This window comes from Schistocerca americana, chromosome X (genome assembly GCF_021461395.2).
Source record: "Schistocerca americana isolate TAMUIC-IGC-003095 chromosome X, iqSchAmer2.1, whole genome shotgun sequence".
Classification (NCBI taxonomy): Eukaryota; Metazoa; Arthropoda; class Insecta; order Orthoptera; family Acrididae; genus Schistocerca; species Schistocerca americana.
Genome location: NC_060130.1, coordinates 399,060,904 through 399,073,078, shown reverse-complemented (window position 1 = coordinate 399,073,078; position 12,175 = coordinate 399,060,904).

The window sequence follows — 12,175 nt, the reverse complement described above, 5'->3', positions numbered from 1 at the left end:
AATCCGCGCTAAATTTCGAGCTTCTGTGAAAGATCGCCAGTCCAGGGGATTCGGCGTTCGTTTAGACCTCACATGCTTTTTTCGTTGTTTCTGCAACAGTGTTCTGACCTGTTAGGTGTACCATGTTGGATAAGTCCTGCCGCTTGTTAATTTATTTGGTACAAATCTCTCAATTGCTGTCGGTACTATGTAACTTTAGAGGTTGTATACTATGTTATGATTAGCTCTTTGGTGTTATACCTTACAGATTTCTGTAATTAGGATCTATTTAGACAGGCAATACGCTTGTTTGCTTAAACGCCAGAGATTGTGGCTTTAAAAACAGTATTTTCAACCGAAGTCTAAAAAAGTGTGTCTTTGGTTAACGCCTTCAGAATTCTCATACGTGTGAGTCTAGCTTAGTGTACTTTATAATTTCAATACGAGGGAGCTTACTTATCCCGTATGTATCAATATTTCAAATTTAAGACTATTGTATACAAAGCTGACTTTTTTATTTAGCTTTCCTTGATTATCTCAAAATCTTTCACCAAGCCCTTCAACTATATTCGTCATTACGGCAAGTGCACTGATACCATCCAAGGCAGCAGCAGTTTGTAAATCATTTGCTCTTACGTGTGTGGCACACAGACGCGACATTAAGTGGGAAAGTGTTGCTTACGACTTGTCTGACACTAACACGACGAGCTTGGACGTATTTGCGTATCTCCGCTCCTAGGGAAGTTGAGGACTTGAACGCTGCGGGCTAAACTCTTGCGGGTTGGCAGAGTGTAGCGGTCGCGTTCCTCTGGTGCAGAAAACGCAGGCTGCGTGTAGGCGGAGCGGGACAGGCAGGACACTTTGAAACAGCGCTGCAGGGCCGCTGCTTTGTTCCCGGCGCTCGCGGCAATTAACGCGGCAGCGCGCAACCTTTGTGCACCAAAATGGAGATGGAGCCGCCTCGTAGTAGCGCAGATGCCGCGCTGCCTGTCTCAAAGCGCCTGTATCCCGCGTGTGTGGTACACATTTGGAAATTATCATCTAGTGCCTAACAAAAAATAGGCTGCAACAGACCACTGAAATTTTTCAATTCCAGCATGTCAAAAATTACGGAAATTTCAGGAAGTCAGGTAACGAACGTCTGGAAATGAACAACCTATTTGTTCAGTTTCTTAGAGTTAGAGTGTGACGTTCCTTGTAATATTCGGCTTCGTTTTCATTTTCTTCAGTTAGATCATTTTAATTATTACGTAGGTTCTCATATTACGGTATTCTCTTGAGCAGTGCCTTTCGTGGCTACAGGGTCCTAGTACCAACCGTTGGAGGCAGCCCGAGCAGCACATGTGTCGCAGCATGTGATGCTTACAGCAGGTCAGTGATGTGAGGAGGGGGGGCTCGTGACATGTTATCTTACAAGCTGACGAACAGATCACGGATGACCCGGAGGACGGGCGCCATACAGCAGTAATTTGAAATACAAATAATAATTACAATAACTCATGTTTCATAAAGAAAATATCAGAAGGAGTCTGTTAGTCATTGTCCGCAGTTGTGGCATTTCTCCTGCGCAGCAGGCTTCGAGCCTTGTTAAATACATGACGGGGAAAAAGTCACTCTCGAGAACAGGAAGAAGTGCGAAATGGTACAACGTTGTATAGTCGATTTTGTAGCGCACCAAACCAGTCAGAACCTAGACACCATCCAGGCGAGGTCTCAGTATGTTCCACATTCGGGGTGAGTTAGATAGGACGTAAAATCCCTTTTATTTCCTTAACGGTTCCAGATATCAAAAAGAGATTTTCGGTACGCTAAGGGGCATGTACTGTGGTATGTAATAAAGAATCTTAATATTTGTAGCGACCGAGATATTGAAGCAAGTATGATTTTTCTTACAATGATATACTTTTTTAACAGCATCCGAAAGTGCTTGAAAATACGAGTACAGTGGTATAATGCTTGTTAATTTTGGGTTGAAACTCTTTGTACAATAATCCGAGAAATCTTCGAAAACTGAAAACCAAGTCGACGGACATCGGCTGTTGCGTTGTAAACACATTCGTGCTAGATTACGTCGTTGTATAAAGCATTTGGACTGTTTACTTGTCTGCCCTGCAGAACTGGCAGGAACTGCGATGTCTGTCGGCAGGTCATTTCTGCTTCAACATTTCTCGCACGCAGAATGTACACCAATGAAGAAAGTTAAAAATAGTACTTTTATACGGTGGATGTCAAACAATGCTGCCGAAATGGTAATGGAAAACCGCCTGATGTAACTGTAGTTGTTTCCGCAGAAACCTGGAAACGTACACAGATTTGATGCGCCTAGAGATATCATATGTCATAGTTCCATACACATAAACCAAAAACGATCCTGTATCTATATCGTATAGAAAATGTGGCTTATTTTAGTAGCGTGGACCTGTCTCGCTGCATATAACTAGGGAGCCTACTGTGAGATCTCTGTTCGGTGCAGTGGTGGACTCTGGCCGCATTGTTTTCCAATTTTACTTCATTTCTCGGACTTTTTTGCGAAATGTTTCAACGTCACTATTAACATGCGCTTTATCACTTAAATTCACTTCCCAAGTGCAGTTGAAAGCAGCTATTAAAAATATACAATTTCATTAAAAAAGCATACTTGGCTCAGTGACTCGGTTGATACCAAAATACAGAGCACTAGCCGTACAAAAAATTACGTACCCTTCAGCACACTGTCAAATGTGGGAAACCTCGTTTCGATGTCTGGAACCTTTCAGGAAATAAGAAGAATCTTACGTGACTCATCCTGTATAGTAGTAATGTTTTCTATTTAAGAGTTGAATGTGTTAGTAATTATCAGAAGTGTATTTTTATAGCTCATGGTGTTTATATTCAATGAATTCACTGTGATGACGTTCGGATTGTTTACTTTTTCATGATAAGTACCCGCGTTTCTATAGAAGCAACAGTTTACTAATTTACAGCATGATAACGCTACCGACTTCGAGGGACTTGATGGGAAGATCTTGTGAGGTATATGTTGTGGCACGAAATATGGTCTACAATCATGAGCAGCTAGATAAAGCCCTGATCTATGAAGTTACTCTCTAGAATATCAATGTTACGACCCCTGTATTCAACTGAAAACGCGATCTGACCATAATTAATTAAAAAATCGTCACTGACGTAAATATATGCAACGGTAAGTGAACTGGCGTAGTTATATACCTGAAGATCAAAAATAGGTAAATACTCATAAAGACCTACCCAAAAATTTGACAATGTTGATATTCTCAGTTTATAGTCAAAAGGAATGCTATAATATTTTCTCGTGACAGTAATTACCGAACCTGGAGTCGAAAAAATTTATCATTGAAATGCTTCGTCAAACCAACAGGAACTTGGCGTAGTTCAAAGGAAAATCTACATATATTATTGAAAGTGGGAGGTGCTTCAGTACTGTGTACTCTACAAATTATCTTACCATTACGATATGCGAAGAAACGAACTGTATAATCTCACACAGCAACCTGCTTTGCGGATCAGCGTGTTGAACTTATCTTAATACACCTGTAAATTACTCATGCACAGAGCGGGGTATTTACTATAAATAGGCTGAAATACTTATATAGTTGTGTTGGAAGAAAATTTTAATATTCGCTCATGATCTGACGTTCTTAAGACAAAGCATTTAGCAATAGTTGTCGACAAAATGATGGCACGCCATCACGTAGCTGTCTTGTATTCAAGAATAAATTAATGGCTTAACTAGGGAAAAGTAATTAATACGAACATGGTATGTAGTAAGTATGTTGAACTAATATTGTGCAAATAGATAGCAAAACCCAGACGACTCCGGGTAGAAGTAACATAAATTCAAGTTTTTGTAAACTACAGATTCTCTAGAGAAAGAAAGACAGTAACTATTCATAATACAGGAGAGAACGATAAAATGGAATACATAATACAAAGTATTTAAGAGATATTACCCAATTCTGTAAATCAGCTTCCAGTTTTGTGACGCCATACGAATGAATAACAATGACCGTCACACCCAACTGCAAGTTCTGCACGCGGAGTGATTGAAAAATAAGTGGTCGATTATTTACATCACTCGAGTGGAACGATCTGCACAACACCTATGAACCAGCACTGCAAAGTAACTGGAAGGACCTCACGCAAAATATCCCACACCTCAGACTTCCCAAACATGTTGTGTCGACTGGAAACGCACGGCAGAGTGCCATGCAATGCCCAATTCAAATCTACTCGACATCGTGGTCCAAGTTACTGCCAGCGTTTCTCATTGGCTGAGAGCCGGAGCGGCACTCCAGAGATTCAAACACAATTCAGTAGTGCCACAAACAGATGGCTCCAACATTTTACACGACTAATTGAAGCTGACCATTGGATGTCTTCGCTAAGTATCACGAATATTATTTCCTGATTTTTGAAAGCAAAGAAAAGATTTGAGGGAAATTTGATAGCCAACATTCAAACGAAAACGCTGAGCAGGTACGGGACTGTCTAATATTTGTTCATGAGGTTAATTCGGTTAATACATGAACGGACTAACCTCCTCTTCCTCCCTCAGTGACTTGGTTCTGTCCGTTGTATCCACACAGCACCAAGGTCACTGCTCACTGCCGAAGCGTCTGCTTCTGATTAGCAATGTAGAGTAAGACGTGAGAGGGACGCTGAGAGTCAATATACACAGGTCCACAAAGCAGGACAGGATTTTATGCGGGAATTTTTCTTAACACATAGCTTCTGCAACGAAGATATAGTGGAGGCAGCAATGGGGGACGAACATATTTACTGAAAATGAGCTCGCTCCCTCCCCCCTCCACAAACCACCACTTATCCACCGAGGTTTGCAACGCCATACGTATCAAGCATGACGCTTTAATCTGTTACTTCTTTACTACCGACTCTATCCGCAACACAGTTTGCAGATAGTGTCCACAAACACCACTGAATGTATCTGGAAAATTATATCATTGTACTACACTTACAAAGAAACATTCCGACGTGTAAATAAAATGATTCTGAGAATACTTGGCGGGTATGTGAAAGGATCAAAATAATAATACGCATTTTTACCGTTATTGTCCAATTTCATTTTCAAGGGGACTTCTGAAACGAAATTAGAAATATTAGGTTTAGAGGGAATGCCCTCAAAACCATACTATATAAAAAAGGGTTTCGTATAAAAGGTGAAATGTAATTCACGTACTTGAGAACTGTGTAATTCACTTCTGTAATAATCTGAACTGTTGCAAAGTTCGAGTCTTACTGACTGTGTCGGTTTTACCGAACGAGGTAGCACACTGGACTCGCATTCGGGAGGACGAAGGCTCAAACCCGTCTCCGGCCATCCTGATTTAGATTTCCCGTAATTTATCTAAATCGTTTTAGACAAATGCCGGGATGGTTCCTTTGCAAGGGCACGGATTTCCTTCCCCATCCTTCCCTAATCCGAGCTTGTGCTCTGTCTCCAATTACCTCGTTGTCGACTGGTCGTTTAACACTGATCTCCTCCTGTTGCAAAGTACCACGCACCATTAATTCATTTCGAAAAATTAAATCTTTTGTTACAACATAAATTAAAGACGCACATGCATGCGTATGTAATATACTCGTACCTAGTTCTGGAATACCACTTTTGGAAAATAACCTGTACACAGTGTGCTGTCGGAGTATCGTCAGCATATCTGATTAAAATATCCAAGCGTTCATTGTTATTCTATTTATTTCACTTAGTTTTTTTATTTAAATTGTTATTTTACGCTTTGAAGTCAAGTTTGTTTTCGTTTTTTGTTTACCATTCTGCATACGTGTACGTTAATAAGTAATTTTAACTGTGATACAAAAACATTACAACAATGATAATCTGTATAGAAATGCTTAAAACATAATAATTTCTGCACCATATGTATGAAATGAACTAAGTTTCTTGATATAATACACGTCTACATCCACATCTACATAGCTACTCCGCAAGCCACCTTACGGTGCGTGGCGGAGGGTACCCTGTACCACTTCTAATAATTTCTTTCCTCTTCCACTTGCAAATAGAACGAGCGAAAAACGACTGTCTATATGCTTCCGTATGAGCCCTAATTTATCGTACCTACTCTTCTTGCACCTTACGCAAAATGTATGATGGCGGAAGCCGAATCATTCGGTAGTCAGCTTGAAATGCTGGTTCTCAAGTTTTCTCAATAGTTTTCTTCTAAAAGAACGTCGCCTTCCCTTCAGGGATTCCCATTTCAGTTCCTGATGCAGCTCCCCAACACCTACATGTGGTTCGAATCTACCGGTCACAAATCTAGCAGCCCACCTCTGAATTGTTTCGATGTACTCCTTCAATCCGACCTGGTACGGGTCCCAAGGGATCGAGCAGTATTCAAGAACAGGTCACACCACCGTCCTGTATGCGTTTTTCTTTGCAGATGAACCACATTTTCTTAAAACTCTCCCAATAAACCGAAGTTGACCATTAGCCTTCCCTATCGCAGTCCTCACAAGCTCGTTACATTTCACGTCACTTTTCAGCGTTGCACCCAGATACTTAAACGACGTGACTGTGTCAACCAGTACACTACTAATGCTGTATCCGACCATCAAAGGTTTGTTTTTCCTAGTCGTTCACATTAACATACATTTTCTTCCATTTAAAGGTAGCTGCCATTCATCACACCAACTATAAATTTTGTCTACATTATCTTTTATCTTCCTACAGTGACTCAACTTCCGCACCTTACCGTACACCTCAGCATCATTAGCAACCAACCGCAGATTGCTGCAAATCCCGTCCGCCAATATATATATATATATATATATATATATATATATATATATATATATATATATATAGAGAGAGAGAGAGAGAGAGAGAGAGATAGAGAGTGAGAGAGAGAGAACAACAGTTGTCTTACCACACTTCCCTGAGGCACTCTTGACGAATCCCTTGTATCCGATGAACGCTCGCCGTCGAGTACAACAAACTGGGTTTTATTACTCAAGAAATCTTCGAGCAGCTCACATGTCTGTGAATGTATTCCTTATACTCGTACCTTCGGTAACATTCTGCAATGGGGCACTGTGTCAAATCCGTTTCGGGAATACAGAAAAATTGGATCTGCCTGTTGCCCTTCATCCATAGTTCGCAGTATGTTGTTGTTGTGGTCTTCAGTCCAGAGACTGGTTTGATACAGCTCTCCATGCTACTCTATCCTGTGCGAGCTTCTTCATCTCCCACTACCTACTACAACCTACATCCTTCTGAATCTGTTTAGTGTATTCATCTATTGGTCTCCTTCTACGATTTTTACCATCCACGCTGCCCTCCTATACTAAATTGGTGATCCCTTGATGCCTCAGAACATGTCCTACCAACCGATCCCTTCTTCTAGTCAAGTTGTGCCACAAATTTCTCTTCTCTCCAATTCTATTCAATACCTCCTCATTAGTTATGTGATCTACCCATCTAAACTTCAGCATTCTTCTGTAGCACCACGTTTCGAAAGCTTCTATTCTCTTCCTTTCTAAACTATTTATCGTCCACGATTCACTTCCATACATGGCTACACTCCATACAAATACTTTCAGGACCTACTTCCTGACACTTAAATCTATACTCGATGTTAACAAATTTCTCTTCTTCAGAAACGCTTTCCTTGCCATTGCCAGTCTACATTTTATATCCTCTCTACTTCGACCATCATCAGTTATTTTGCTCCCCAAATAGCAAAACTCATTTACTACTTTAAGCGTCTCATTTCCTAATCTAATTCCCTAAGCATCACCCGATTTCATTCGACTACATTCCATTATCCTTGTTTTTCTTTTGTTGATATTCATCTTATATCCTCTTTTCAAGACACTGTCCATTCCGTTCAGCTGCTCTTCCAGGTTCTTTGCTGTCTCTGACAGAATTACAATGTCATCAGCGAACCTCAAAGTTTTTATTTCTTCTTCGAAGTATATCATGCGACAAAAGGGCAAGCTAAGTTTTGCACGAGCGATGCTTTCTAAAACCATGCTAATTCGTGGACCTGAGCTTCTCAGTCTCAAGAAAATTTATTATATTCGAACTGAGAATATGTTCAAGGATTCTGTAGCAGACCGAAGTTAGGGATACTTGTCTGTAATTTTGGGGATCGTTTTTTTATCACTCTTACATATAGGACTTACATGCGCTTTTTTCCAGTGGCTTGGGACTTTTTACTGGGCGAGAGATTCAAGATAAATGTAAGCTAGGTAAAGGACCAATGCCGCAGAGTACTCTTTGTAAAACCGAATTGGGATTCCTTTCGGACTTGGTGACTTACTTGCTTCCAAATCATTCAGTTGTTTATCTATGCCAGGGATGTTTATTACTATATCGTCCATGCGGAAGTCTGTCCGATGGTAGAACAACGATATGTTTGTACGATTCTCCTGTGTGAACGATTCCTTGAACGCGAGATTTAAATCTTTGGCTTTCGTTTTGTTATTTTCAGCTGACACACCAGACTTGTCAACAAGGGATTGAATGGAAGACTTAGACCCACTTAGCGATTTTATATGTGACCACGTGGCAGACAACACAATATGAAACAAAATGCAGTAGGATTCTCCCATTTTGTCGGGAGTTCCTCTTGGCGATGAGAACTGGTTATGTGTTAGTGACTACAGCTTGATTATATTGTTTATGAAGAGGAGACTGACATTGTAATTATTCAACAGAACTCGATCTGAAAATCTTCTCACGAAGGTCTTCCAGCATAGAATGCTATGTAAGTCCAACGGTTATACTTATTCCATGGGGCATTTTGGGATCAACGGATGGAAAAGTTCTTTGTCCTCAGGTACGCCGCCTAAAACTGTTTTTTCACATTGACCGCCCCAAGAATCCAACAGTAATACACATTTTTCTCCCACACTGGGAAAGAAAACTTCTTTCAATCATCTGTTGACATGATCTGACGTTAGTTTGCCAAATTTTGATGCCGCCACATGAACATTTTTTGCTTCAAAAAAAGATTTTCGTTGCACACGCTCATTTTGTTCCTTTTAAAAATATGAAAAGAAAGGGGGGTGGTCAGCATTAGAAAATCACTTTTCTCGTCGTAAGTGACAACGAACTTGTTCATCTGGTTATTTTCAAAAAGGCTCGCCTGGACAGGAGGTACATGCGCTGGAAGTATACGGCTTTTGATGTTGGAAGAACTTGGTAGGAATATTTTCAGATCTACTTCTGCTGAATGACTACGACGTTAATTTCCACTTGAGAAACAATACAGTGAAGCTGCAGTCAATAATACATAATCAGTTCTCTTCCAGACCTACTTCTGCTGAATGATTATGACGTTAATTTCCACTTTAGAAACAATACAATGAAGCTGCAGTCAGTAGTACATAATCAGTTCTCTTCGCCAATGTTTTACAATGCACTGAAATATGCCTTGTACAAATTAGGATGTTTAGGGAATCTGCCATCACAATTTCAGAATCCTTCTAATTCCTAGGTTGTGTTTTACCGTTTAAAAGTGAGATCGCGCAAAAGCGAAAAATATACGTATTTCATTATTTTGACTTCTCTACATACACACCAAGTTTCATCAAAATAGTTAACTTTCACTTAGGAATGCTCCCTTCATATTTCTGGAGGTATGATATCATAGAAATTTAGAAGCGGGAAAAACTGGCTACTTCTAAAAATGACATGCAAGGAAACTTCAGCATCAGGCATGATTTTTACTTTACTGCTACCGTACTACTAACTATACTCGCTACACACTTTGCAGACAGTATCTATAACGGGCAATCACATGTAAACGACACAGATAAGAATAAATAAATAAAGTGCCTACTATTTCGAAAGTAATCACCATAACTGTTAACATAGTTATCACACTGTGATACAAGACAGTCAGTGCCTTCATGGAAAAATGTTAGCGCTTGACAACGGAACCACGATTGTAACAAGACGTCCACCTGTTCGTCCGAAGCAATCGACGGCCACGGACATATTTCTCGAGGGATCCAAAAACATGTAAATCGCATGCGGCGGGCCCACATGCTACCGAGGTTATTTCGACATCACTGTAGAAATTTCGCTGGGAAACCCTTACTCATCCTCCAGGCTGTCACGATTTCTCCTCATGCTGTTTTCATGTATTTGGAGCCCTGAAGAAAGACATTCGTGACCGTCAATTTGCTTCGGACGAAGAGGTGCACACCTGGATATATCATCGTTCCTTAGACAAGCACCAGAGCTTTTCCATAAAGGATCGTATTGCCTCACATTGAGATAAAAGAAGTGACAGTTATGAGCTGAAGAACTGGAACTGGGCTATGATTCACGTGGAACTGCTAGAGTGTCGCTTAAATCATGCGGTCGGTATTTGAATGTCATCCTGTGAACTACTTGGCCGGTGCGTCAAATAATTCCTGATTTCAACGCTCTCTATGGTTGAAGAAGTAACTATTGGTGGATGAATGGCTTATCTGAATGTCTTGTGCGGAAGCACAAAGTGGCTCACAGCATGAGTGCTACCGACGAGACGACAGACCAGACGGTACTATTTGTGTCACCACACTGAAACCGCCTGCTATGTGGCACTCCGTGGTACTACCGCTGTGTAACGTGACTGGTGGAGACACAACAATAGACCGTAACACTAGCTATAATCTGGCCTAAAATTGTGCTCAAACCCGATGGTTAACGCAAACGACAAATGAATATCACGACATTGCTCTCACTTTCCGCAGAGTAAAGTAATTGTTCAAAAGTGTCAATTTCCTATAATTCGCGTCTTTTTTTCATCTCGTTCAGTACTTCCAATTTCTTCTGGACTTTCTAACAAACGGAATCAAGAAGATAGGCGTCATTTGAGCTGTGGAATGCGTGTGTATAAGTCAAATGAACCAGGCCGTTGCCTTTTTATTAACGCAAGTGGTTTTTTGTATCGGACTGCCTCTTGAGAAGCTAGAAATGCACCAGCGCTTACGATGGGGAGAATCCTCACGTATTCCGTCTGTCTCTGAATGGCGTGGACTGTGTTTTGTATATTTTTGCGCTATGTCTGGCATGGATTCATGAAACAGCGAAACATCAACCTTAATGAGGGTAAACATCATACAGGTCAATAATTGCGAAGAAATATTGAAATATGGGCAAGAGACCTCTCGACATTCGCTACTCTTGGCCAAACCACATCAATTGTTGCGTTTTAATAGTCTTCTTCAGAGGTTTTGTAATTAATTTTTCCCAAATGACTGACACCTCCTGTATTCCTTACTATTTTCCTGAGATATGTAATTTCTACTGATCGGACCTGACTTGTTGCTCTGTAACTCACTGTCAAAAATTCACTGTCACAGATCAGTGTCGGGATATAGGAAGAATTATATAGGGTAGAGTTGAGTAATTGTACGCAGCGGGTAATCATAAACACTCAGTATCTGAACTTGCAACAAACATGGTGAGTTTCGACTACTGCTGACTAGGTAGCAAAGGAGGTCAAGAAAATAGACGTTGTCAGAGCTGTGGAACGCATGAGTGTGAGGAAAATAAACCAGACAAGTTTCTTGTTGTTTTCAGCGGACCTAAATTAAGGGCGTAAACTTACAGATATAACTGATTTACTCTCACTGGCATATGTTTTTAAAACCTGTAAATCATTGTGTCATTGCTTGGATTTTCTTTCTAATATAGCAGTCCACCATACAGAATCTGATCGCGTTCGTATGTACTGCCAGACTAGGGTAATGATTCGGTGAAGAGAACAGATGCACATCGTCATGCAAGAGAAACTGGAGGAAGCAGAAACGAGGAAAAAAGGTAGGGAACGAAACGAAACAACAAAATAGGTTGAGGAAGAAGAATGGTAAAGCTGTATGTATGCAGCCGGAAAAGAAGAGAAAGGGAACTAAAAGTAAGGAGGGGACAACAGTGTCATCGGAGATAAGGAGTGGATCCAACATTTTTGATGATGAATGTAACAAAGAATAAGATGACCAGTTTATTGGTACATTGAAATCAATACCAACGCATGCTTAAGAACCTAATGACTTACACTGTATTTGTGGAGAAATAGGGAAAGACAAAGATTTGCGGTACTGGTGTGTTGTGTGGTGCGCTTTGAATCATGCCGCATATGCTGTAGAAGGTTATGTTTGTGATGACTGATTATCCATGAAATTACATAAAAAAAAGTGTTGAAAT